The following is a 25323-nucleotide window of genomic DNA, read 5'->3' on the forward strand; positions in this document are numbered from 1 at the left end:
TAATATAAATTAAGGAATGTTTCTACTCTAAACCTCATGTGTTAAACCTAATCAGTATTTACTGTATTATCTCTGAATAGAATAAGGACAGTGCATTATCTGTTTCAGTAATGCAAAGTTAATTTTAGCTGTCAGAAGGTTGGAGTCAAAGACCTATAAAAGAATATATTTCCTGAGTAAAATCTAAAGGGAGATTTTAATTTGTTTCTGTTCCATTGCTTCTGAATAAATTGTTTTGAAGCAGATAATGAATTCATGTAAGTGCTAGTCTTCTGTTCTGGTCCTAAATTTTCTAAAAGCATTCTTAAGAAAGCTCCTTTTTCTCACTTCTAAAGTATAACCAAATACATTGGGTTTTTTTTCAGTGTTAAAATGCCTTTGTGAGGGCAGTTCAAGCAAGAGTTTTCAAAGTTCAAATTACCTTAAATAAAATTTATACAGTTGTGACAGAGTTGTTCAAAATTTTAAATATGTGTTTTACGTATAATTTTCAGGGCTGTAACTATATTGGCTGTTCCCAGATGCTCATCACTGGGGAGGAGAATCCTAAACTTGGAGAAAGTTTATGAATTTTAATTTCCACTAGCAAAATGATTATTTAAAGGTAAGAATTTAGAACTGTTGAGAGATGAAATGTGCAAGCAAAAGCCTCTCCTGTATTTTTTCAGCTCACTATAATGCATATTCAGCTGCTGAGGCCCAGAGTTGCAAATTTGTCTTTTAGCTATGCAAGATAAATTACAGAGAACTTTCAGTGGAAACAAGGAAGGTACCTGCAAGCACGTTTTTAATAGCAACACACACGCCCTACTACGAAATTCATGAGATCCTGACTATGCAATTATTAAAACTGCATCACTGATTGCCACAGGATGCTGAAACAGCCAACAATAAAAACAGATTGAAAACAGATCACAGCATTCTCATGGATGAGGATCCACCACTGTTATTTAACATAACCTCCATCCCAGGAACTCCTAAGCTATTTTGAGCAGGACTATTCCAGTGTGGCTGTATTTAGGAGGTATCACAAAGTGCATGTTTTTTGGGCCTTAGTGAAAAATGCCTGTGTAGTGACACGGATGATCTTATTGGTTTATAGCAGTGAATTATAAAGAACTCAACAGGGACAATGTTCTATTTAGTGCTGCGGGATTCTTGCATGCAAGCTGGAAAGCTTTTGCTGGATGGTTCATTGACTGAAAGAATTCCCCTAGCCCTGGAGAACCAGGCTGAAAAGTTTTCTTTTTCCTCATTGATTAGTTCTTGAAACAAACAAATGGTGTGGCTTGGGATGGTGTAAAACTGAACTCAGCAGACTTGTCTTAATGGGGGAAATGAAAAGCAAAGTGGCTGTTGGGGACTCAAAAGTGTCACCTGTGATTGTAATTGCAGAACTGTGACAAAGCAGCAGCTTCCCATTTAGTGATGGATTCTGGGCCCTGATGAGCCAGAGGGCTCAGTGACTTCCCTCCATCGGCACAATGATTTGTTTCACTTGCTGCTGCTGTAAGCTCTGCCTTTCTTCAGCTGAGAATAAATGAGGGCTGTGCTGTACCAGAGCTCGTAGCACACTGAGCTACAAAAGCTGTCACTAAACGCAAGTCTTTTGGTGTATGAGTCTCATGAGGAACTGGGAGGGAGATAAAAGATTTGGCAAGTTAGCCCAGCACTTCAAAGTACAAAAAGCTTCAAGTTAGTTCGACTTGCTTAGGTTTTCCTCTATATGCCTTATTTTTTCCTAGCTAGATCCTAGGATAAGCTCAGGAACACAGACACTTCCCTGGGTTCCACAAAATTATGACTTTCTGTAGGATAACCTGTTAAATTTTGCCACTACCTCCTTCTGCCACTGGAGTATATAAGACAGCAAGAAATGTTCTTTCAATATTCTTCAGATTAGAAGACTGATGTGTTTGAAACAGGCATGAGTATCCTCTGTGCTTCTGCTGTGCTGCACCCTCTGTTTGCAACACGAGTGACCGTAGTCCAGCCACGCAGAACTGGCAGCAGCAGCAAAGGCCCCAGACCCCCAAACACAAACTCTCACTTTACCTTGCTCTCCTCTTGCAGAAAAAATGTGGAGGCAACAGGGTTCCTTCAGATCCATGCAAAGTTTGGTTTGTTCGGTTGTGGTTTTTTTTCCCCCTCTCTGCTTTCCAATAAGGACAGAAGCTGGTGAAGGCACAAAGCTTCCATTCTTGATGGAAAAGTTATTAAAAGCTGCAACCACAGCTTGCAGTCCCAGAGAGGGCTCTGCTGGCCCACCTGCTTTTTTTAGACCAAAGTGAGGTTGTTTTTGAAGAGTTGTGAGCCATCCTGGTTAACCTGCTTTGAGTCAATCCCTAGGGACAGCTGGCTACAGGAACATACGTGTGTTATGTATAGAATAAAACGGCTGCCTGTGGAAACATTCTTAGGGCTGCAAGATCACAACTGAAGGTGCATTTGAAGGGCAGCAGATAAAAACTAATAAATCCCTACCTATGTAGGCTTCAATTGCCTGGCATAACTTCAGCTTCCAGAGGGCTTTAGTTAAATTGTTACAATTTGTCTGGCTAAGAAAGACCACAAGCATTTTCAAAACTACTTTTCCCCAAGACTTCACTTTGCCTATTCATACTGAAAGCACTCTAGCAAATGGACCACTTATTATTGTATTTTTGTTCAGTACAAGATGGGTTTCAAGGCACTCTTACAGTAGCACAGTTATGAGCAAATAACCACTCCAGGGTAATTCTATACAGACCTTCATATCCCCATTTTTGTACCTCAGATACATTCACAGCTTTCTCAGTGCATCAATTAATTAAGCTAATCTGAGCCTATTTATGGCATATGTCTGCAGCTACCAAGTCATGGAACTGTTTTATCTCTTTGAAACATAAATTGCAAGTGTTGAAGGTTGGGGTTTATGTCTATGTGTCTTAAAGGAATGAAAGGGATAGGAAAGAAAAAAGACCAAAATCAGCAATATCTTTGTGCTGGTGAGCAGGAACAGCTAAACTGTCAATTTTTGCCTTTTCTTGTTATGGGTCAGTTCAAAATCCATCTCTCTGAGCAGCAGCTCAGCATCTGGCAGTCAGCTGTGTTGCCGAATAGTCCATTTCTGTTGTTTTAAATAGCAGCCTGAATCCACAGCAGGTTTCTCAGCTGCTTCCTTCTTTTACATAATTGATCAGTGCAATGACTGCTAATGACTAAACTTTAGAAATCATTTTATGGAGGTGATGACCAAGATACCTGAAGATATGAAATTCAAATATAGTTTTAATGTCTCCTCCTGGTTAAAGACAGAATTTTTGTGTTTTAGGATTGACTTTTTGTAAGCTGCAATAACAAAATGTAAACTGCCTAAACTGCCTACCTATGGAATTTGCCTTAATTTTAATCATATTTAAGCAGGCAATCTTCTGTTGGTTGGTTGTTTTTTTTTTTTTTTTTTTTTTTTTTTTTTTTTTTTTTCTTTTTTTTTTTTTCATTTCTACTAATACAGCTAAAGGCATGATGTATTTTTTTTGTTATCCTGCTATCTGCTCTTTCAGATACAGCTAAAGGCATGATGTATGTTTTTGTTCAGCTTAGCAGTGTACTTATTTATAATTTAAAACCAAATCCTGTTCCAAAGGAAAGGAAATACTCTTCTCGAAACAGACCTGAGAGAACTGGACCTTTGTTTGTCTGGCCAAGTAAATAACAGCTCTCTGAATGAGCACAGGATTAAGTCTAAATTTCCAGCTTGGTGCTGGGATAGGCAGAGATCTGATGGACATTATCTCAAAATTTCCACTCCAAAGCCCTGTTTCTCTACTGTTCTCTACTTTCTAAGCTAACCTTAACCAGCTGGTTGAAATTTCTGGCTGCCTTAGGTTATTTTCTTTACAGTGTAGGAAAAGAAGAAAGAAATATTTCCAGGAAATATACATTATTTTCCAGCAGCTGTGTTTTTCAGAGGCAGAGAGAGAAAAGTTGTCTTGCCAATGTAAAATGTCTGTGAATATTTTTCTTAGCTGAGAAATTCTAGCTGTCTTTTATGACCTTGACATCTGACATGGAATGACCTTGCCTGGTGAGACACATGGCCTTGACATCTTTGTGGAAACTCAATTAAATCTGAGTAACAGACAAATAAAATCTTGCAGTGTGTACAGGCTTAGTACAGGCTTTATAGATTTTTGAGAAATGATTTCTGCAAAGAATGCCAGTGCTAAGTTTTGTTTACTCATAGGAAAACCACAATGCATTGTATTTCCATTCCATTTCCAGGCTATCATCTGTCTCTTAGGTGCTCCATCACCTCCAGCATGTCAGCTGCTGATTCCAGAGGATCCTGCTTTGTCAAACAACTCTTTGTTAGCCGATTAATCTTTGGAAGCTGCTCTGGGTTAGAGGCACATCAAGAAATCCTGTATTTAGAATAAGCAATATTTTCAATTGGCTGCCTTGTATTTTTCTCTACAGAAATATTGATTTTTCTTTCCAAGGACCTGAAAGACCCCAGGGGAAAAGTTTCTAACGACAGGCTCAGATAAAACCCAACACACTCTTTCAGGACAACATTTACATGCAAGCTTTGATTTTTATGGATTATAGCCCTTAGCTGTCAAGGGAGACAAGGCTCACAACAGCACAGACCTTGTCAAAAACTCTGCAGCAAGGACTCTTAAAGCACACAACAGCTGTCACACAGAAGAGCCTATGGAATTTGCTGCTCACTAAAGATTGCCAGTGTTTCTTGAACAGACCACGCTACCTGTTCCCCTGCACTGGGGACATTGCAAAAGGTACTTGCATATTTTAATCTACCCTGTGAATTAAAGCTTTTTCCCCCCTTTTTCTTCTCTGTGTTTCTGGTAAACTACTGTTCTTCCTGAAGTCACCAACTCCTGCTAATTGAGAAAGTTTCATGCACCTGCTTATATAAAGGGAAATGAAGCTTCGTCATTTTCTAAGTTTTTCAGCTTTTTTTAGTAGAATTCCTCTCACCTCCTTTTATGTGTCTGCCTAAGCTAAAAGCAATCTGTGCTAGACAGGTACTCTTTGACACTTTAGGCACCCTTTATGGGTAAGGAGTGAAGCAAATACTGGGGTGTGATTGTGCTGATCTATTTACACCAGATGCCTTGCACCTCATGAGTGTCTGTTTCTCTATTATTGTAAAGAGAAACTTGGAGTGATTGGTTCAAGATGTCTATCTTTGGTCAGTTGAATTCTAACCTTAGTTTGCAGGTACTAAGTGTTTAAGCTTTGACTGAGAATAAAAGATATTTGGCAATTTTCTTCTGGGAATTTTGTGGCTAATTGATCCTAATATAACATAGTCCTGGTATTTAGTGTCCTGAGAATCCCACATTTTTGAAAGGGAAAAAGATGTCTCTTCCCTCATTGAAGTGCAAGAGAAAAAACCTTTAGTATTGTATCTTAGGTCCTGACTAAAATCCCAAATTTGAGCATTCATCTGCTGACCCTTTCAAAAGTAAATCTACTGAGTTTTGCTGTACCAACCCTATCTGCAATAACTGAGCTTAGTTTAATTCAACTAAACATGTTTAGGTGATGACAACACTGTGTTCAAAACAGGACACTAACTTATCAAATGTGTTGTAGTTACCATCATTTTTAGAAACACATTTTCAAAGTCTGAACATCCTCCTATTATTACAAGTGTATGTATTTTACTGAAGTAGCAGTAACTTGCTTTCTCTTATCTTAACTGTAAATGACCCTATTCATTTGTAGCTAAAATTGTCCTCCCCAGAGTGCACTGGCTTCAGTAGAATTACAGCTTGCATGATTTTAGCTGATAGACTCTACTGCAGATACATAACCTAAAGAAGTAACATATTTCTGGCAATACATGATAAAAGAAGCACTTGGCAAAGGTCAGCTTTTCAGATGTCTTGTGGAAATCTCATTAAGTGCAATCTTCTGATAGGTCCTCTTCTTCTGCCTCAGTGTCTGTACCAATTGTCCTGAATTTCTGATTGAAGTTTGGCATCTCAGTGACTTTTTAACAAGTTAGAAGGTCCCAGTATAATTAAAATAACCTCAAAGTCAAATTTAGCAGGTGAGAATTTTGATAAAACTCTTTGATTTAACTGTATGAAAGTAAAACAATCTTTAAGTTATCAGTCCTTCTGCATGTAGCTAAGGCTGCTAAGATTTGAGTGAATGTCAGGCAAATTCCTAAATATTTGAACAAAAAAGCCCTGCTAAAGCTATTATTCTATATTAATGGGAGCAAATACTATGCCAAAATGAAACCCTTCTGCAAGCAGGGCCTATCTTCTTTTCAGTTTTCCATTTTAAATCCTAACTTTCCCTTCATTTCAGCTTCCCATTTTAAATCCTAAATTTCGTCTGCCATGATGACTTCTTGTTAAGCTGCCGTTAAAAGTCCAGGTCGGTGCACGTGTTAAAAGAGTGCAGGTACAGAGATCAGAAATAAAAGCAGATGGTCCAAAAGTTGTGATGAACTCTAGTTCAGTGCTGAGGCAAGACTACCAGCACTGTTGCTGCCTGCAAACTCCAGAAATTGTTTTAGTTGAGCCATCTATAAATAAGGAAACATTAATATTTATGTGGTGACTTTTTGTATGAACATCCAGCCAGTTTTCAGTTGACAGGCTGCTATAAAACAAAAAGATGGACAGCAGCAAAAAAGAAATAAAATAAATTTGTATATTAGATCTGAATCAGTTACAGAGTGAGATGACAAGCTCATGTCTCTGTCCTGCTTAAGGTGCTTCCACAGGAAAGCAGAATACTACATGACCTTGAGGTTTCTTTCAGAGCATATTTGCTCTCCTTACATGCACAGCAATATGTGAGCTTGGTATGCTGGCTCTTAAAATCTGCATTATATTCCCCTTTAGGAAGGACTAAGTTACAGAGAGTCTTGCTCATCTTTTAGAAGACTCTGTGTGCCTAAATTATTCTCCGACCTTGTGCTTGTTCAGGACGCTTGGTCCCAAATCCCAGCATTACAGAGATCCCTGCAGCATCTGCTGCTTTGGAAAGGTCTTGGATCGAGGTGGCTGCCAGGGGGCTGAGCAGTAAGGAACATATCAGCTCCAAAGAGCTAAGGTTGAGTTCTGTGGAGCACTGCAGGGGTTAAACTTGCTGGCATACTCTCTCTGCTCAGGTAGGACTTGTATCATGTGAGCTTTGGGTCAGCATGAGCCTGCAGGATGCTCAAACCACTCTTAGGTGAACTTCAATCACCTGTGTTGTACTGAACTGAGAAGAAAAGCCCTGCAAATTTGAAACCTAAAAGTAACCCCAAGTATAGTTGGGGCAGCTGAAAGTCTGATGTGTCCCCAGTGGAGGCGTCACTCAGCGCGCATTCTTGTGGAGCACCCTCGGCCTAAGTCACAGAGAGTATCTCCCAAGATACCAAAGGAAAAAAATATGGAGTCTGTTCAAAGGCAAATAGATGGTAAATATTTACATGGATTAGAGAAGATGAAGTAGCCTACCAGATGCTGGAAGATGCAAGTACCTAATGTATGGGAGAAAAAAACAATGCAGGACTGTCTTGTGCTTCTGGAATACTACTGTCAGTGTATTCCAAGAATGGAGACTTCACAAGCCATATGCTGTCCACTGACCCAGCTTCAGTCTCAGCCTTATTGAGGGATATGAAATATAGGAATAGTCTACCAATGTGCTGGTAATTTAAATGATAGATGCTGATAAGTACTTTTCTGCTTCCTGCCTAAGCTTTACTCAAAATCTTCCATTAAAACATATAATAGAGTACCTACACAGTTGCATTTTGATTTGCATCTATTGCCAACCTAGTATATCTTTCAGATAAGCCTTTCATGCATTGCTTTTAATAATAATGTCTTAAATTAAAAGGCTGCTTCCATCAGCATAATGAAGCAAGATAGCCAAGAAAATAGCTATGTGCCTGAGAACAGAAATTCATTAAAGTGAGAAAAAAATCAGTGAAACGGGGATGATAATGAGAAAAATATTGAGCCTCAAAGATGACAATACTGAGAGATTGCATTTAGGGCTTACTTACTGCATGGGAGGGGCTGTTTTCTCTTTCCAGAGATCTTGCCTTTTTATTTTTGTTCTTAATTCTTACAAATCACATAAAATTTTGGCAATGCTGATTACTTTTAAATTGCCACAGGCATATGGGATTTTACTAGCACAAAACCTGTGCCTGGTGGTGATATCAGGGATAATCCTTCATGCTACTTGTGCAAGTGTTAGTTTTAATGATTTCTCTTCTTCCAATACTGAGAAACATAAAACTTAATAATGACAAACACCAAAGCTGCTCAAAGAAGTCAATTTAATGTAATCAAGTTATTATGCTTTCTAATTACCCTCCTGGTCTCTATTTAAGTTGCAGATTGTGCTACCTATATTTAGGTTAGAAATGTGTTGTCCTTATAAAGTTCCTTTTTTAAAAGAAATATTTGAAAAGGTGCTGAAAAATATTTTTACCTTCCCCAGAGTATAAGGAACTTGCATAGTGAGTGCCAATGAGGCTTGTGCTTGCCTTTGAATTGCATTCCCTCTTGCTCCCCCTCCCATCTTTATTTCTTTTCTTCAGCCAGTCAAGGCAGCATTAAACAAGAAAACCGGTACCCATCTGACTCCTCTCTGCCTGTCTGCTGAGCTGTGCTGCTGCTCCTGACAGGCTGTGGGCAGTCAGGGACACACAGAGGGTGTGCAGGAGGAGCTGACACCCTGCACACATCCAGCCTCAGTCAGGTGTCATAAACCTGCTCTCTGCTTCCCGTGACTGTGCAGAGACAAAAGGTTCTGCCTGGGACAGAATAACCCTTCGCTGCCAGAGCACAGATGGTATGAAAGTGCTTTGTGTGACACAAGGTGTTAGAAAATGTTTGGCTCACTAACATGTGCTGTCAAGACCCGTTTTCTTCAAGCTGCCAGTCTGTCATTGTCTTTTGGAAACCAGCATGCAGCCAGGAAAACCATTTCCATCAGAACCAAAACCAGAAGCCCTGTTTATACTTCACTTTCGTTTTCTCTTACCAGGTAATTTCTCTCTCCAATGTCACCACAGTTATTATAGCAGAACTAAGGAACAGCCAAAATCTCCCTCTTGTTACATACAAAACAGTAACTGGAAGAGAGAAAATAGGTTTTAAAAATGATAAGAGAAAAGGAAAGAGAAGCTTTCAACCCAAGCGTTCCCAACATCCAAATCTGCTGAACTTTCCAGATACCGTAAGAAAGTCTTCCTCTTCTCTGTGTACAGATGCTATTTGGAGGAATTCCTGGCCCAAGTAAAGTCCAACTTACAAGTTTGAAACTGTACAAATCCGGGAACTTTGTCTTTCTGTATATATTCTTCATGGCAGCAGCAAAGGCTTGTAAAGGCTGAAACTGGCCCCTATTCTGACCTCTTTTTCACTAAAATTTGTATGTTTTATTAGCATTATCATGAACCAACTGAGTAACTTTAGTCCATTTCACAGCTAACCAGTAACATTTTTATTTGTTCTGTTGTTGCAAGTGCAGCAACCTTGTCTTTGCCTCTTGCTGTAAGACACTTAAAGTGCAATTTGCTGTATCTTTCAGAGTGGGGACACAATCCTGAGATGGTTGGGGTCAGAACTTGCATAGATATAGGTGACGGTAAGGAGTGCTGAACATGGGAAAACATCAGCCTTAAGGGTCTTTTTCTTTCTCTAGCAAAAAAAGCAATGAGATTAAATACCCCAGAAGGACTCTGAATGTCAAATGGTGGCACATGACTCTGCTCTGTCTCAACATGTGGAATTTTCAGGTTCACTTATGAGCAATCATATTTCATGTTTATTTGCTCAGGCATGTAAATAATTGGTGAAGATTTACTTTGTTTCTTTTTGCTTTATTATTCACGTCTCAAAATTAAATGACAATTTTTTCTCCTGATACTGTTGCAGGGAGTTTTACCCTTCTGCTTTTAAACATTTTTGTATTCAAACCAATTGTGCTTTCTGAAATGTTATCATTAAGCTGTTGTATTTGAATGACTACAGGAAACAAGGATTTTGGATTTTCATCTTTGTTGTTAAAAATCTACAATTAGGCTATGGAAAAAGTCACTTTGTAAAACCACACAAGGCAAAACCAGAAATAAAATCAAGCATATGGTGGCATAAAATGGCCACGGGCTAATACAAAAATTGAGAAAAGTCTTCTCACAAATATCTGTGTACTGCTGGGCTTTTCATCTTCAAAATGTCTTGCAAAGGTTAAGTCTTTAAAATATATCTGTGCAATGAAGCGTTATATTGGCACCATTGGTTTTTTCCCCTCAGTTAAAGTAGATGTTGAGTGTTTAAATGTCCAAGGCTGTGGAGAAGGTCGCTCAGATCTAGGACTGCAGACTAAGCTTCTTCTGCAGTGCCTGAATTTCTCAGGCTGGGCTGGACATTCTTCATTTATTCAGTTCTCCTCCTTTCAGCCACTGCTCTCCTTTTCTCAAACTGATTATCCTCTTTGACATTTTTTCCCTGGCTGATCTTCAGCTTTCCACTGCACTGAGTGTGCTCAGATTGCCCTGTTAAGCCTGCAATAACCCCACAGGTTAACCCTCACCTGGCTGCATTTCCCTTCTCTCAATTGAGGCTTTTTGCAGTGCAGACTTTTCTCTCCTCCTGTACTACTTTAAGGAAAGGTCAGTCTGGCAGAGGTCAGCAAAACTCTGTATTCCGCCTGCTTTGCAGAATCCCTCTGGAAGACCCAAATCAATGAATTTGATCTCTAAAGCAGGTACATCACAAACACATGTGTAGAGTCTTTGTGTGTGAGGGTAAAAAGCAACTCACCATCTCCTGTGTTAGGGATCACCTTGGAAAAGTTGCCTCTGGGAATAGGACTGGTAGCAGGAATTAAATTGCCCTTAGCATTACCAGATACTGCCAAAAACCTGCAAGAAAGCAAAAAACCATAATATAGGCTCTGTAAATGACAATGAATGATGTCTACTTCAGAGGAAGGAGAAGATTTTTCAGAAAGGTTTAATCTGTAATTTTCAGGATCTCTTCAAATAACTGGGAATGATTGTTTAAAAGGTTACAGGCCAGTGCCAGGAACCACTCCCCCCCGCCCCCAACCAGATCTCACAGAAGAGCATAGCTGGTGAGGATAGAAATACTTTGTAAGGAGCTAATGACCAGCAAGGGCCTTGCAGGATTGGACACTCCAGAAATCGACTCCACTTGAGGAACTCAAGGAGTTGACTTGTACTTTCCTGAAGATAAATGACCAGTTAAAGGAAAGGGGGAAGGAAGCCTGTGCTGTTTAGCCAAACCAGCAGTTTTAGTGTCTCATGCTTTTAGCACCTGAGTACATCTGTCAGGTGCTAATTGTGGACTCCCACTGACTGCAGCAGGAGCCCAGGGCACCTGGCATTTTGCAGTGTTTACCTGCTGTTATTAAGCTAAAGAGATAAACATGCCAGTGTATGTGATGTTTGAACTGCCACACATTGTTTCTTGCATTCTCACAACTTTAATATCTTTTTTTTTTCCAGTTAGCAGTGTCTAAAGAGGAAACACAATGCACAAGAATATGCACTGTGAAAAGTCTGCACTGTGAAGTGCAGAAATATATCATTCTACCGAGAGTAGGCTGATTTAATTTTAAATATAAAATCTTTAAATGGCTAATGTGCTGAAAATGTAGAAAATCAGATAACAAAAGCAGTTCTTGTTTCAAAGGAGAACAGCAGTCAGTGAGAAAAATGAACAAAAAGAAGACAAAGTGACAAAAGAAATAAGGAACTATCATTGATTTCCTCAGACGAAGAAGGATAAAACCTAATAATTTTTTCACACGTTATCAAATAACATGGTAATTTATCCAGAATATAATTATACTAACATGTGGCTGCTACTTGGTATCAGATGAGTTCCTCCAGCTCAGAGAGCTCTGGGGCAGGTTTTGAGGGTGGTTAGTGACCTGTTTGTTGGCATTATGGCCAACATCCCTGGAGGTGTTCAAGAAATGACTGGATGTGGCACTTAGTGCTGTGGATTAGTTGACAAGGTGGTGTTTGGTCAAAGGACTTGATGATCTTGGAGGTCTTTTCCAACCTTACCAATTCTATGATTCTGTGGGCTGGGCTAGGGTAGTAGGAGATGTGGCTTCTTGAGGTTGTCCGTGCAACTTTGGGAAGTCCTGGCCTCATAATTGTTAAAGAAAGGGTGAGAGCACCCAGCAAATCATGAGTTACAACATCAGTGCTGCATGTGTTGAAAAAACTTGGAAAAGTAAAAGCTCTTATACTTTTGTACCCACGCCACCGGTAGATGTTAAGACATTTTTCAAAAATTAAGTCTCCTGCTCAGTACAGAACATTAACCTTCAAAATGTAACTTATTGGCCGTAATAATAGAGTTTAAAAAGTAAAATGAGTGCCTGGGCTCTGTTTTTCCCTGCTCTCCTTTGTAATTCAGATTTCTCTCTCTCTAGGCAAGGCCAGAAAGGACAGAAGGCAGAGAGGCCAGCATGACCTACTGTGGGAATATGCAGCACTCAGGACACAATGATCTACTTCCCTGTATCTCCTTAAGCATCCACCAGAGACCACCAGTAACTGATCAAGGTAGAGGCAGAGTGGCCCTTTTCTCTGGTTTTGTTTGGAAGTTGTTGGTGTAACCATTGCCTCCATCCTTTTCTTTTAACACACTCCTTCAGAAGGAGACTGCAGGAGTGCACAAGAGCCGGGATAATTTTAGGGTGATCTTAAAATACCTGGAAGGATTGGGTGGATGGAGGGGAAGATGGCTTTAGTTCCTATTTGAGATCTTGCACTTTCATTCCCAGGTAAGAAATTATAGGTGTCAGAACATCTACGCAGCACCTACGCACCTCAGAGATTTTATCTGGCTTTTCTAAACAAATAAGAAGTCTCTGTTTCTTCACAAACTCAAGGTCCTTTTCATACATGCCTTACCCCTGCAGTCTATCCTTTTCCCATTCTTCTCCCTTTCAGCTTCTGCATCTTCACATTTTCATCTTCTCAAATGTGTTTGCAAGCACCCAGCGCTTTGCATTCAGGCCATCCCTAGTTGCATTCCCTTTTTCTCTCCTGGTCCTCTAATGCAAAAAGCAATATTTCTGAGATGTGTGTGCTTATACAGTAGAGAATTTCATTGTTGGCACTGCCATCCAATGACTTCATTCTTGTCTGAATGGGGAGGGTGACCTCTGAAGGGGATCTGGAGGCCCCTGGGTGCTTAGATCACTATTTGCTCCTTATTATATGGTTTGGAGTGCTGCCAGGCACTCCTGTGCAAGCTGCCTACAAGCTCTTGCAAAGACCTTGTCTGGATGAGAAGGATGTGGGAGTCCTTGTTGATGATACAGCTGTATGGATGGAGCTGTTTTACCTCATCATTTATCATTATCATTATCATTTCATTATCATTACCTTATCACTTTCAGCTTAATTAAAATGTAAGTACCCTGGACCAAGGGGATCAGCACAGAAACTGAATAAACACCTCTAAGATGAATCCTACATAGCTGGTAAGCAATGTTCATACTGAATTATGCTTTCTTTTAACTTTCTAAGATCATCTGAAAAAAACAGGTAATGTTCAATGAGCAACTGAGGCTGGATTTAGAGTAGTGATTCCTGTAAGCTCAGGAAAGAGATGAAAACATTACAAAACTGCAGAAATAAGGACTTTTTGAACTATTTATAGGTAATTTACAATTAGAGTAATTTTTGTTATGGTAGAACATCCCCACATAGGTGAAAAAATTGGGGAATTAGCCCAAGTCCTATGAACCCTCTGTTTTGTTTAATAAAGAGAAGCCAAGCTTTTAACAGATTAGCAGAGTTGTTTGGTACATATGAGGATTTAATATTTCTGAAAAAACACCAGACCTCTTTTTACCCAATATGAAATGATTTCACATCTGCTCAAAATCCCAGTAATCTCAGTTTCTGTGTGGCAGCAACTTGCTCTAGGAAGATAGTCCAGCAGAAGTAATTCTAGACCTGCTTCCATCTCTGAAGCACATTTATTGTTCCATTGCTTCTCAAGCCTCAGGGTACTCGTGCTTCAAGTCTGAATATTTATTGTGTCAGGTTGAAGTATGCCAGTAACTGAAAATCAGAACTATCAGTTCCAGCCCTCCTTTCCTAGCAAAGGCATTGATATTATGAGGGCTTTGGTCTTGTGAAACACAATGGGAAAAATCTTGTGAAACGTGTGGAAGGCAAGCTTTTTTGGTGGTTAAAAATAGCATCTGCAGTAATTCCATGAGAAGACTAAAAGTGACTTTCCTACTTTGTGGAGGATGCTAAATAAGGCTTTTTAAAATGGTACCTTGTGCTAGGATAATTATGGGAGAAAACCAGCTTTCCATGAATCTAACAGCTGTTTTAAAAGCTCAGCTGGCAGCATCATTTCCTATCACGCAGAAGACCTAAGTTCAAGATCACACACAAATTTTTGTCTTCTCAAAAGCCAGCAGGAAGTGAAGGTGGCATAAAGAAAATTAGAGTCTTACTGCAAAGGCAAGCAAAAATCTCTCTGTGATCCTGAGCTGAGTTTGTGTTTCCTGTACAAAAGTTGCAAGGAGTTAGAAGCAGATAGTACTCCCTGGAATGGCTTGACATCCATAGCTGGATGAGAATTCTCTGTTTCTTTAAATTTACAGTGGCTGCACTGGATGTTCCAGAAAATGATGGATCAGTGCAGTCCTATAAATCCCAAACACGTATGTGGTATATCTTCTCAGAAATAACTTACAAAACAGCCTTCCAGAGGAGAAGTCTGCAACAGTGACAGCACACTGACAGTGCAATAAAGAGGAATTCATTATTTGGGCTGCAGGGGTTGACAATGGCCAGAGGGCAAATGCATAAAATGAGAAGAAGGAGCTGATGCTCAAATGTCAAAAACTCTGTGCCACAAGTGAAAAAAAGAGAAATCTGTTCAAAATATAGTTCCTCTGTATAGGAATGATGGTGATGATGTTAATGCTAACAATATTAATAACATTTATCTGAGCACGACAAACATTGCTGAGGATGAAGCATTATGTGACATCATCTGTGTATAAATAAATTATCCCTTTCCAGTGTTCATTGCCATGAAATTAAATGAAACCTTTGTGATCTAGAAAGTGGCAGCAAAATGAAGAGTTAAATATGTAGGATGGTTGGTTTTGTGAGTAATTCTTGTTGACAATTTTTAAGCTACTGCTCAATTCTAGAAACAAGTCTGATTGTTATCATTCTTTCTTTTATTACCTAAAGAGGATAATACCTACTCACAAGTGCAACTACTTCAGCATGAAATTTTGCAGGCATAAACTGCACCCTCAAACAAGATCTCAATCCTGCAAAGGAACAGGAGTAAGCTGGGCAAAAGCTCAGTTGTTTTTCTGGAGTTATTTAGTTCTAAACAAACTTCCCTTGCAGTCAGTCTGTATTTCCTTTTTAGTTCTTCCTTCTTCAGTATTGAATGCTTTTGTAAGAAGGAAGGATTTTTGTTCTGTATTTTTCTCCCCCTGACATTTCCCATATGAAGTTACAATCCTCTGATGGCTTGTATGAAGAGGATTAAAAACATGTCATCACTAATTGCAGGCGAGGATTTAAAGCTGGGCTGGGCAGGAGAAGCATGAAGATGAGATTGCCTGGCCTGTCTTGATTCAGACTGTGGATGCTTTGTGCCTACCTCTGCTGCTCCAGGATGTTAGTCTACCTCCCACATCTGTCCTCATCTTATGGCAAGGGAAAATTGTTGGTTGTTGAACAGGGTGAAAGACTGATTTCTTTATTTTACATTGCTCCTAAAGAGCCATTTCTACCATGAGGAATACATAAAGTTAGTTGGCTCATAAAGCACAGGGGAAGGTGAAGTTGCAAAGAGGAATCACTTCTAAACTCCAAAAGAAAAGTGCCAGATTACACTTGTGGAATTCTTTCTTTCCCCTCAACAAATTTTTTGTTGTTTCTATTAAACTGTAAACTGAGTACTGTCACTGTATCCTCACATACACCACACAAGTGCTTCCAGGGAGTGTGGAAGTACCAATGGTGACATAAGGGAGCCCTCACCCTCTGTGCACATTCCCATTTCTTAATGTCAAACCTGTACCAGTTTGACTAATAAGGTTAAGGAATGACATAACTTAAGCAGAGTTACAGCAAAATTATGTCAGCGTGCATTCCCCTCTCTTTCTCTTCAGCATGAATCAATTATGAAACATAAATCAAAGTAATAGATACAATACTTATAACCACTTAGGCTCCCAGGCATTGATTAACCCTGACTGAGAGAACTTTTTCTCGTGAAAATGAATGTTACATCATAAAGAACCTGAAAGTTTCCGTCTAGGGCTGTGAACTACTTGGAAGGACACTTTACACTAGCCCCAGTGTTGTTTGAAAGGTTGAAGTCTGATGAGATAAGACACAGTAAGCAAGGCCAAGTAGTCAGAGTTGCTTTACACTTTTCTGTGTGGATCATTCCTCAGTGAGTCACACAGGTAGAGGAAAGAATTTAATGAAAATGCCCCTTTGCCTGCTTTAAAAAACAATTCTACATTCTTCAGGCCTTGCAATAAGGTCAAAAGTTCTAAAAAGTTCCAAAAGACTTCTAAAAGACTAAAAAGTTCCAAAAAGTGGTAAAGCTGAGCCAGAGTGAATTGAATTATCTTCAGACATCTAATGGAAACCGCAGAGTTTTGTCACAATTTTCAGGACTTGTCTGTCAAACCTTGACAGATCAGGAAACTGAAAAGTCTGGATTAAGACTGAAAATATAGCCTGAACTTCATTTTCAAGGAGAAAGTATGTTTATTTTAATTAATAAAGAAATATGCAGTAAAAATACCTCCTTCTCTGCCAATGAACTTGTAACCACAGTTCCACATCTCTGTCTGTCTCTCCCATGACAAATTTTGGGCTCTCATTTTGGGGATAAAAGTATCTTTTCCAAAGTCATTTGGAGAACAATCTGTTACTTAGTTAAGGAAATAATGAAATCCCTCAGTCTTCTCAGAATTAAAGGCAAATAACATTTTTAGCTGTATTAATAGACTTGTTGATGTAACCTGCTGGTTCTTGGTCACCTAAGTTTATGATGTACACCAATATCTCCCTGTGAAAGCTGTGTTGCTAAAATGGATTACTTTTCTTGTAATTTAATCACTCAATCAGAGCACTTCTTGTGAGGAAAAAACAGGGATTAACAGGCAGAGGAGAAGTTTGGGATTAAAAAATGTATATATTTTTTCTGGGCTGGTGTAAGAGACTGTGTGCTGCCTCTCTCATAGAGCAATGTCTTACATATGAAAAGGTCATGTCTCTAGAGCAGGCAGCACTTCAGAAACATTCTTTTAGCAAAGTTATCATATGGCTCAAACTTTCCTGAAACAGTCACCCTCTTTTAATGTTTAGCTATGGGTGATTCAAGACTTGAAAGAGACAAAGTTCTTGGAAAATGAAAGGAAATCTTGCCATAAGCTTCATCAGTGGCTTGGCAACCCGCTGGGGGGCAGACAACTTTGGTGTTGGTTCATCTTTACTCTCAGAGTTTGGGGTTCTGGACACCACGTTGGCTTACAGAAACATGTTGAGACTATTAAACTCCTTTCTTCCTGATGCAGGTGCTGCTGCTGGAAGAGTTTTTTGGGAAGAGTTCCAGAGTGGAACACAGAAATGGTGATGGATACAGCTGGAGCCCACTAAAGGTACCGATTATGTTTTTCTTCCAGAGAAGTCCTGTTGACTTAACATAAATGGGGCCATGTTTATTTTATCCTTCACTATCGCTTTCAATTACAGTCAATTTAAGAATCTCAACTTTTACTCAGTATTTTCAAAACTGGCTGGTGTTTGTGAGGCCCTGATGAGTGCAGCTCCAAAGGGTGCCACTGTCAGACATACCTTTTGAAACAGGTGTGTTTAGTAGTGATATGCAGTCAAAGAATTGCTCTTCATTCTGCTAAATTACACTTTGTTTCAGCACTCCAATCTTTAAGCCATACCCAAAAGCTGGATCAGTTTAGGAAAATTCATTGGCAGCCTGGCTGAGATTACATCTCAAGCACATCTTTTTTATATGCGGTTATAAATCGCTTCAAACTTTCTGCACGAACAGTGTTTTCTGTTGATGTATTTGAGAACACTGTAGAGAGGTTTGTAATTAAATGAGGAAAAAGTAGGACTTCTTTTATGAAGAAATCAATTTTTAATGCTGTAGAAATAAAGGGAACTTTGAAAATACTGTGCACTCTTTATTTGGGCTTTGTACCTGAAAGTTGCACAAAAGTAATTGCATTTCTCTTTAAGAGACACTGGAGGGAGAAATAGCCAGCTTTCTTTTACATTGAGGGGAACAAATGTATCAAATAGAGAGGCCACAAATTTAGGTAGAGATGTCTAGATTTTTCTAAAACATTTTCAGGGACAAGCTCTCCAAAGTCTTTTACCAAATTGTGAACTAAATTGTATCTTTCTATCCAGTAAAAGTGCCCACACTTCACAGTAGGGTTTAGTTTTAAAATGATGTGTTAATATAACAATATATTGTTAGGGCTCCAAAACCACACAGTTCAGTTTCTAATACCAAATGTAGAAAATGCTCTTCTCTTCCTTGTCCTTTTCCAGCCCAGGGTGGCCAGCTGAGCTTGCTTTTGATTAAAGGTGAGGTACCAATATGATCCAGCATGGTAATTACTGTATTCCAGTGTAAGTCACAGACCATTGCTGGTATTATTTATTCTCAGACAAAAACATTCATTCACCCCTCTCCAACTACAGGCTGCAAGGTCTTAATGGTTTGACTTTTGATGTGAGTGAAATCACTTTATTTTTCGTTTGCTCCAGTTGCTGAGATAGCTGCACTATCTGTTGTCCATTCTCTGTGGAAATATTTGAAATTTGCTAGTGCTCTCTTTCACTATGGATCAGAAACCAGATAAGTTTCCAATCTTAAGGATGGTCACTTGCACCTCATCCAGTTTCTCCAGGCTTAAATAAATGTACAAGTACATCAGAACAGTCTCTCTACAGAAATTTTCTTTTTTCCTTTGGGCAGTTGGTGGGCGTATCCGTGCACACTTGAGCCTATCTTGGCAAGTTCCAAGAAGAAATGGATGGTAGACTAAGGAGTTTATCAAATATCCTTTTTTTTTGTGAAAAAGGTTTACTAGGTTTACTTCATTTTGTACAAAACCAGAGGCTAATGTGGAGTCTACAGAAGTCTACACATAAGCAAAAACCCCAAAATAACCTCCAGCCCCACAACTTTTTCTCCTAGAACTGTTTAATGTGGGAAAAAGCTGAGTGCACAAAGCCGCTCCATCGCGAGCTAGTGAGTCACTGCCTTCAATCTGTGCCTCTTTGGTTCAGGCTGACATATTTGCAGCTGAACTTTTTAGGCTTGCCAGTTCTCTGGAGATGATGTATATTACAGAAAAGTTGGGAATTTTCAAGATACAGCTCATCAATTCACCATGCATAACACTTCTGAGAAACCGAGCATCTAACAATAAGGGGAGAGAGAGAGAGGGGGGGAGGTACTGATCTGACTACAAGACCTGCAGAAGTGCTTTCAGCTTGTTAGAAACTTTAGGACCTAAAAGTTCTTAGTATTTAAGTACCTGTCTTGAAGAAGCTACAAGTAGCAACAATGGGTGAAAGTGCTTTTTTAAAGAAGTGAGTAAATCTGTTCCTTTCTTAATGGAAAAAATCCATACAATCTGTCAAGAAGTGGTAGATGTTCCTCAAAGCAGACAAGTACCAATGTCATGACATTTCCTGCCATATCCTACTAATGAATAAGACATCCAGTAGAATCCTAGAATGGCTTAGGATGGAGGAGATCTTAAAGATCCTCTAGTTCCTGACCCCCTGCCAGGGGCAAGGACAGAGAGTAAGCAAGGAGAGGTCAGAGAAAGACAAGAGGCTGAAATGAGGTGTGCAGTGGAGGGGATAAAGGTAGGCAAAGCTACTGTAATTAACTATACTTGAAACAGGATCTTTCACTCCTTTCCAGCACACAGAAAACAAATTTTTCATTGTCCTCAGCATCCCTTTACACTGCAAATGACAGGAATGCACAGGTAGAAGAAAGATCAGTCTTCAAAATCTGAACATTTTAAAATGGAAAAACACTATTGATTTTAAGTACACAGTGTCCATGCAGAAGACTAGATAATCAATTTTATACTGAAAATATGGAAGTGCCCACAGAGCATTTTTGGGGGGAGTAATAATAATTTTTCTTTTATATTTTATGAGGATTCTATTGTGCTCGCTCCACCATAAATTTTCCACTATTGTTTATAGACAGTTCAAGAACTTGAAGCCAAGACTTGATGCTGCAAAATTTCAGATAAAAGTTGTGAGGTAAGGAGGCAATGTGCAGAACATTTCAGAGTTTCATATTCAGATTCCCTCAGAGAAAAAACATCTCTAAGAAAAATGGGTGTATAATGAAAAGGCAGATAAGTGTTTCATCTCACTATTTTCCTGTCCTCAACCTCAGGCTCATATCCTCCCCCTTGGCTTCTGAGGGCAGAACTGCTGACTTGTCAATCATGAGTAATGCTTCCCTTTCCCAAAAACCCTTCTCCCACCTCTTAAAATAATTTCCAATGTTGGAGCAAAGCACAACATCAGCCAGAAGTGCTGAGGTCTAACCAAATGTCTCATTATCCCGACTGGAGAGTTAAGGCAGAGCTGCAAGCTCGGCTAGCCAGGAGGAAAATAGTCTTGAAATATCAAATGCACTAAGCAAGGAGATTGAAGCAGGAAAGATCCCAGGGTTTTTAGACAGACCCTGTTGTTTGAAGCCTCTTGTAGCCAGTGTGGCACCTGTCAAGACTCGAACACCTGGCTGTGTGTTTACAGAGATGTGCAAGCTGATAGTCGCTGTCGTTGTATCTCACTTTGTGTGATGCAAAGGAGGGCTGGAACTGGCCCCAGGGTGCCTCCTGTGAAGACTGTGACTGCCCTGAGACTGCTCCTAGCAACTGCTGTCACCTGCATCTCTGGCAGCATCCGATCTGCTTGTGGGGACTGGAACGTGAAGTAGGCTTGGAAAAATGCACCCATGGCTGCTCTTCTTTGCTTGGGACGGAGTGACGTGAGCCAAGGTTGTTTTCTGCCCTACTGGGCTTGTTCTCAAGCTACTTTTCCAGAGTAAGAGACAAAGGAAAGAGGGCACAGCAATTCCACAGCAGTGATGTCTAAAGATTTTTAGCTTTTTCATATATTTGTAGCTTTGTAGATTTTTAATATATAGTTGTATGGTTTCTAGTAGTTTTCTTGCCCTTTCTCACATTTTAGAATAATAAGCTAACCCTTTCTAATTGTTTAGTCTTATTCTTAAGAAAAGAACTTAAGAGACAATAACAAGAAATAGGGCAAAGAAGCCCCTGGACCATCTCCAAGGGGCTGACCCAAGGGTGGGTTACTGGGACAACTGATCTCCTATTGGATGTACCTGCTAGATATACTAATTGATTAACCCTACAAAATAGTAGAAATCCTTTATCACACATAGCTGTATTTGTGCACCTGAAAGCTTCCATTAAAAGACTGCTTTTTATCTTACCACTTTAGCACCATTGCAAGGTTTTTCCTTTTTGTTTTTAGGCAGCAATGGAACAGTGTTGGACAGGAGAGGGGGATTTTGCTAGCCCTCAGCTTAACCGTGACCTTCAGGGCATGGAGAATTCCACAGAAGAAAAGTTTGGATGAGCAGTACCAGGTATGAGGCAAACGGCTCATAAATAGCCATGGTCTGCATGGATGTGGTTGATGCTGGTACTGGGGTTATGACTTGTGCTCAAAGAGCCTAAGGAATTAGATTTATTCCTAATTACTACAGGATCCACGTGGCTAGTTGAAGAGAGAGGATTTCTGCTGTGGGAAAGGTCTCTGTAGTCACTAATACCTGGTTTAGTACTGGGAACAGTAAAAGTTGAGACAGAACATGCTCAAGGTGTATCAGTGGTGGAGACACAGCTGAAATCTTTGATCTCAGTGATGAGGACCTGGTCTGGCCAAGATTTGGGACAGGGAGTCAGAGGGAAGTGTAGCTGTAGAGCAGGGAGGAAGGCAGAGTGGGGAGAGTCACATTTGCTGCTCTGGCTGTTTTATGGGAAATAGGAGGGAGGAGAGTGACTCCCTGCACATTGAGACTCTGCACTGCTGGAGCAGCCAAATAGAATACGTGGGGGTCCAGCACTGGCAGACTTGGAAGATGAACATATGATTTGTAACGCCCAAATAGTGAATGCCTATAGCTGATGCTGGTCTGAAGAGTAAGATTTATTGCTGGTTGGTGCAGGACCTTTAGGACTTCTGCTGACAAAACACACCAGCATATGGAGGCTTTTGAAAGAGGAAGATGTTGCTGAACTCTGGTGAAAGTTGCATTTCAGGCAAAGATTACAGTTAAGGAGCTTGCCAATGAGAATTCAATAATTATGTTTATTTTTTCCCTCCTAACAGGTTTGCTTGGCAGATTAAGGGAAGGATTGATGATAAAATAGAGCAGGTGGCTCCAGATGTGCCAGAAAGATTGGGAGGAGGGTAGGTACAAGCAAGGTGAATACTGGATGCTGACAGTAGGAGCAAGGTTCAAGGGAGGCTGCTCAGAGTGAGGAGAGCAAACGTGAGTGGAAGAAGGAAAGGGGAGGGAGAAAGCGTGAAGGAAGAGACAAAAAGCCAAAGGCAATTTCCTAAGACTTCTTTCTTCATCTCTGTCCTCCTCCTTGTCTTCTGGGTACCCCCTGACTTAACCCATGCTCGCTCAAAAATTGAGGGAAAAACTGAACGCTACAGCTTTCCTTTATATTCACAGTAAATGATTTAATGCCTGATTAAGTGACATGGCCAACTTCAGCATCCAGAGATCAGTGCAGCTTTTTCACCTCTTTTTCTCCTGCTTGTTAGCAGAAGGCAGGACACAGCTAATTTTTTTTTAGAGGATGTTTTTGTTCTGAGTATTTTAAGTAAATATTTTTATATAGTGTGTCTTAAAATTTCTGGATATTGGTCCTCATCATTCACAAGCACAGGAATAGTAAGTTAAAAAGTATCAGCTGCTGTAGATCATGAAAAAAATGCATAACAGGGTATTAGATGTATCTATATCTATATATATATTTGCATATGAGTGAGGGACTGGAACACCAAGAGTCTCCAGCTCTCAATAAAAGCAGAGCTGCTTCTGGGTTGAATAAAAGGAGAAGCAGGATACTGACTGTGAGGGTGCCATGATACTGTAACCTGAAAACTAATTAAGGAAAGAACAGATTTTAAATAACATTTGGATTCAACAGCAGGAAATAAGAGGAACAGGTGTTTAACAAGATTTCTTTTGACTGTTTAACCTCTTTGCTAATGCTGAAAAACCCAAACTCTGTCAGACTTCAGCTTTTCCTCGTTTCAGTAGCTGTCCTTTTGGCTAGTTCATGACTCAGAGCATTTATTCTGCTGTTAGCTTGTCTCTAGAGATCTGGGTGTCCACCATGAAGCGTTTTTGATTTCCAGTTGTTGCTTTCCCTTCAGTAAGTGATAGGATTACATGGCCGCAAATAAGGCCCCGCATTTCTGACTCTGCTCTGTGGGTTCACGACAGCATCTGCAGGAGAGATCGCCTCCCAGAACTGGGTGGAATTTGTTGCCTAACACCTAGAAACCAGGGAAGGCTTTTCTTTGTGATCACTATAAAATACAAAAGCATAAATAAGTGTTTTTCAGTGTTTCAGGTGTTGGTATAGTCTGGAGGGATATCTGTTGATAGAATAGGTCTCTGACACCCTGCTGAGTGACTGGGATTACATAACACTGAAGTGGTTTTACATCTCTTAAGAAGCTCCTTGTTTAAATGACCTTCTAGCAATGAGCTCTTTCTCTCTAGCATTTTATATTCTGATTTTGCACCATTTCTTGGATTTAGAAAATGAAAATAGACTCAAGTCATACCTGCTTTAACAGTCACCTTTTAATGGTGTAAGTGTTTACTTCCATCATGATTTTAAAAAGTTTCTTCCTGAATTTCTTTTATAAAGTGTTGGAAGTGAAGAAATTGCTAGAAGAGTATCTCTGTAAAAGCATGCTTTCTTTAGGGATGGGGTTTCAGCAGCTTTAGACAATAGACAGAGTCAGTATTTGATGTCAGATTTTGCCTGCGTGAACTCCCACCCCCACTCTCCTCCTACACACATTTAGACCTCTACATGGCAGGGGCATGCATCTCTAGCTCTTTAGGCTCATTTTCAGAAATTGATTCCATTAGCTGCTGCTTCTTTTTGTTATTTTTCCCTTTCATCTTCCTCATTGCTTTCCACACAGCATGCAGTCCAACCTGCTGGCTGATGTTCTTCTTCCAAATCAGTGGGTTTGACACTATAATCTTCTACAAATAAACTGATCCATCTTCTCACCCCATTCCTCCAGTGTATGTATATATGAGAACTGTCTTTCTCCTGACCCTTGCTCTCCTGTCCCTGAGCTGCCTCGCTATGCACAGAAGGGTTGGACTCCCTGCCGGGGCACTGAGGATATCAACACCCACTGTCACCTCTCACTTCGAGGGGTTTGGCTGCCCTGGCTTAGGGCTGTGACATTTGTTGTCAGCTCTTTGTTGCTTACTGGATGTTATCTCCAGGGCTGCTGGTGGCTCAAATTCCCCTACCAAAGATCCTGTCTAATCTCCGTCCCTATTGTTATCATCAGTTTTCATCTGTAGATTTTCCAGTTTCATTTTCCAGTTTCCTATTTTTCTTTCCCCTGGTGACAAGAGCACTAAAGACACACAGCCTGCAGGGACCGTCCTGATCTCCAGGATGTGACTGCTGGAAGGGGAAGGAACATTTCTGAGCTGAAGGACCTATCAATAGATGTACCTAGCTCACAACTTCCCACAGATTCCCTAGCATGAACACATTTTTCAATCTTGAAGTTGAAAATAATCAGCACCACTTGGAAACAGAAGATCCATTGTGCAACATGACCCAAATTCTTGCAGTGGCACGTCTGAAATCAGTGTTTCAGGTTCCTTTTCTAAACTCCTGGGAAGGAAGAAAAGAACCAGGTTGGGTGCACCTGCAGGATGCAAGAGACTGCCTGTGTGGATACTGATAGCAGGGTGGGCTTGAGTGCTTAGATTCAACCCATTAAGGTTTAGTGTTTCTCACCCTAGAGAGTTGCTTCTTATACAATACTTCATATCTTATGATCTTAATTAATACTAATTGGTAGATGATTGCCTCTGAAAGTACTATTCTATGGAGAAAATGAATCTCTGATATTACAGTGAGTGATATTTGGGAGAAACCATAAGGCACTATAAG

At 40.0% G+C, this 25323-nt stretch overlaps 1 protein-coding gene and 1 long non-coding RNA gene across 3 annotated transcripts in view; one reads left to right on the forward strand and one right to left on the reverse strand.

Annotated features, from left to right (window-relative positions):
• HTR1F (5-hydroxytryptamine receptor 1F) overlaps positions 1–25323 on the reverse strand; it is a 106161-nt gene that overhangs the window by 46187 nt on the left and 34651 nt on the right. For both annotated transcript variants that reach the window (XM_017731493.1, XM_017731494.1), the window contains one exon: positions 10806–10906. The gene's annotated coding sequence lies outside the window, so the exon portion shown is untranslated. The remainder of the gene's footprint in view (positions 1–10805; positions 10907–25323) is intronic.
• On the forward strand, positions 498–23941 carry LOC108446048. Its single transcript, XR_001861157.1, has 6 exons — positions 498–604; positions 12454–12586; positions 13429–13512; positions 17617–17700; positions 21614–21728; positions 22475–23941. It is a non-coding gene; the product is annotated as an uncharacterized LOC108446048 (long non-coding RNA).

Source organism: Corvus brachyrhynchos, unplaced genomic scaffold, assembly GCF_000691975.1.
Source record: "Corvus brachyrhynchos isolate BGI_N302 unplaced genomic scaffold, ASM69197v1 scaffold152, whole genome shotgun sequence".
Classification (NCBI taxonomy): Eukaryota; Metazoa; Chordata; class Aves; order Passeriformes; family Corvidae; genus Corvus; species Corvus brachyrhynchos.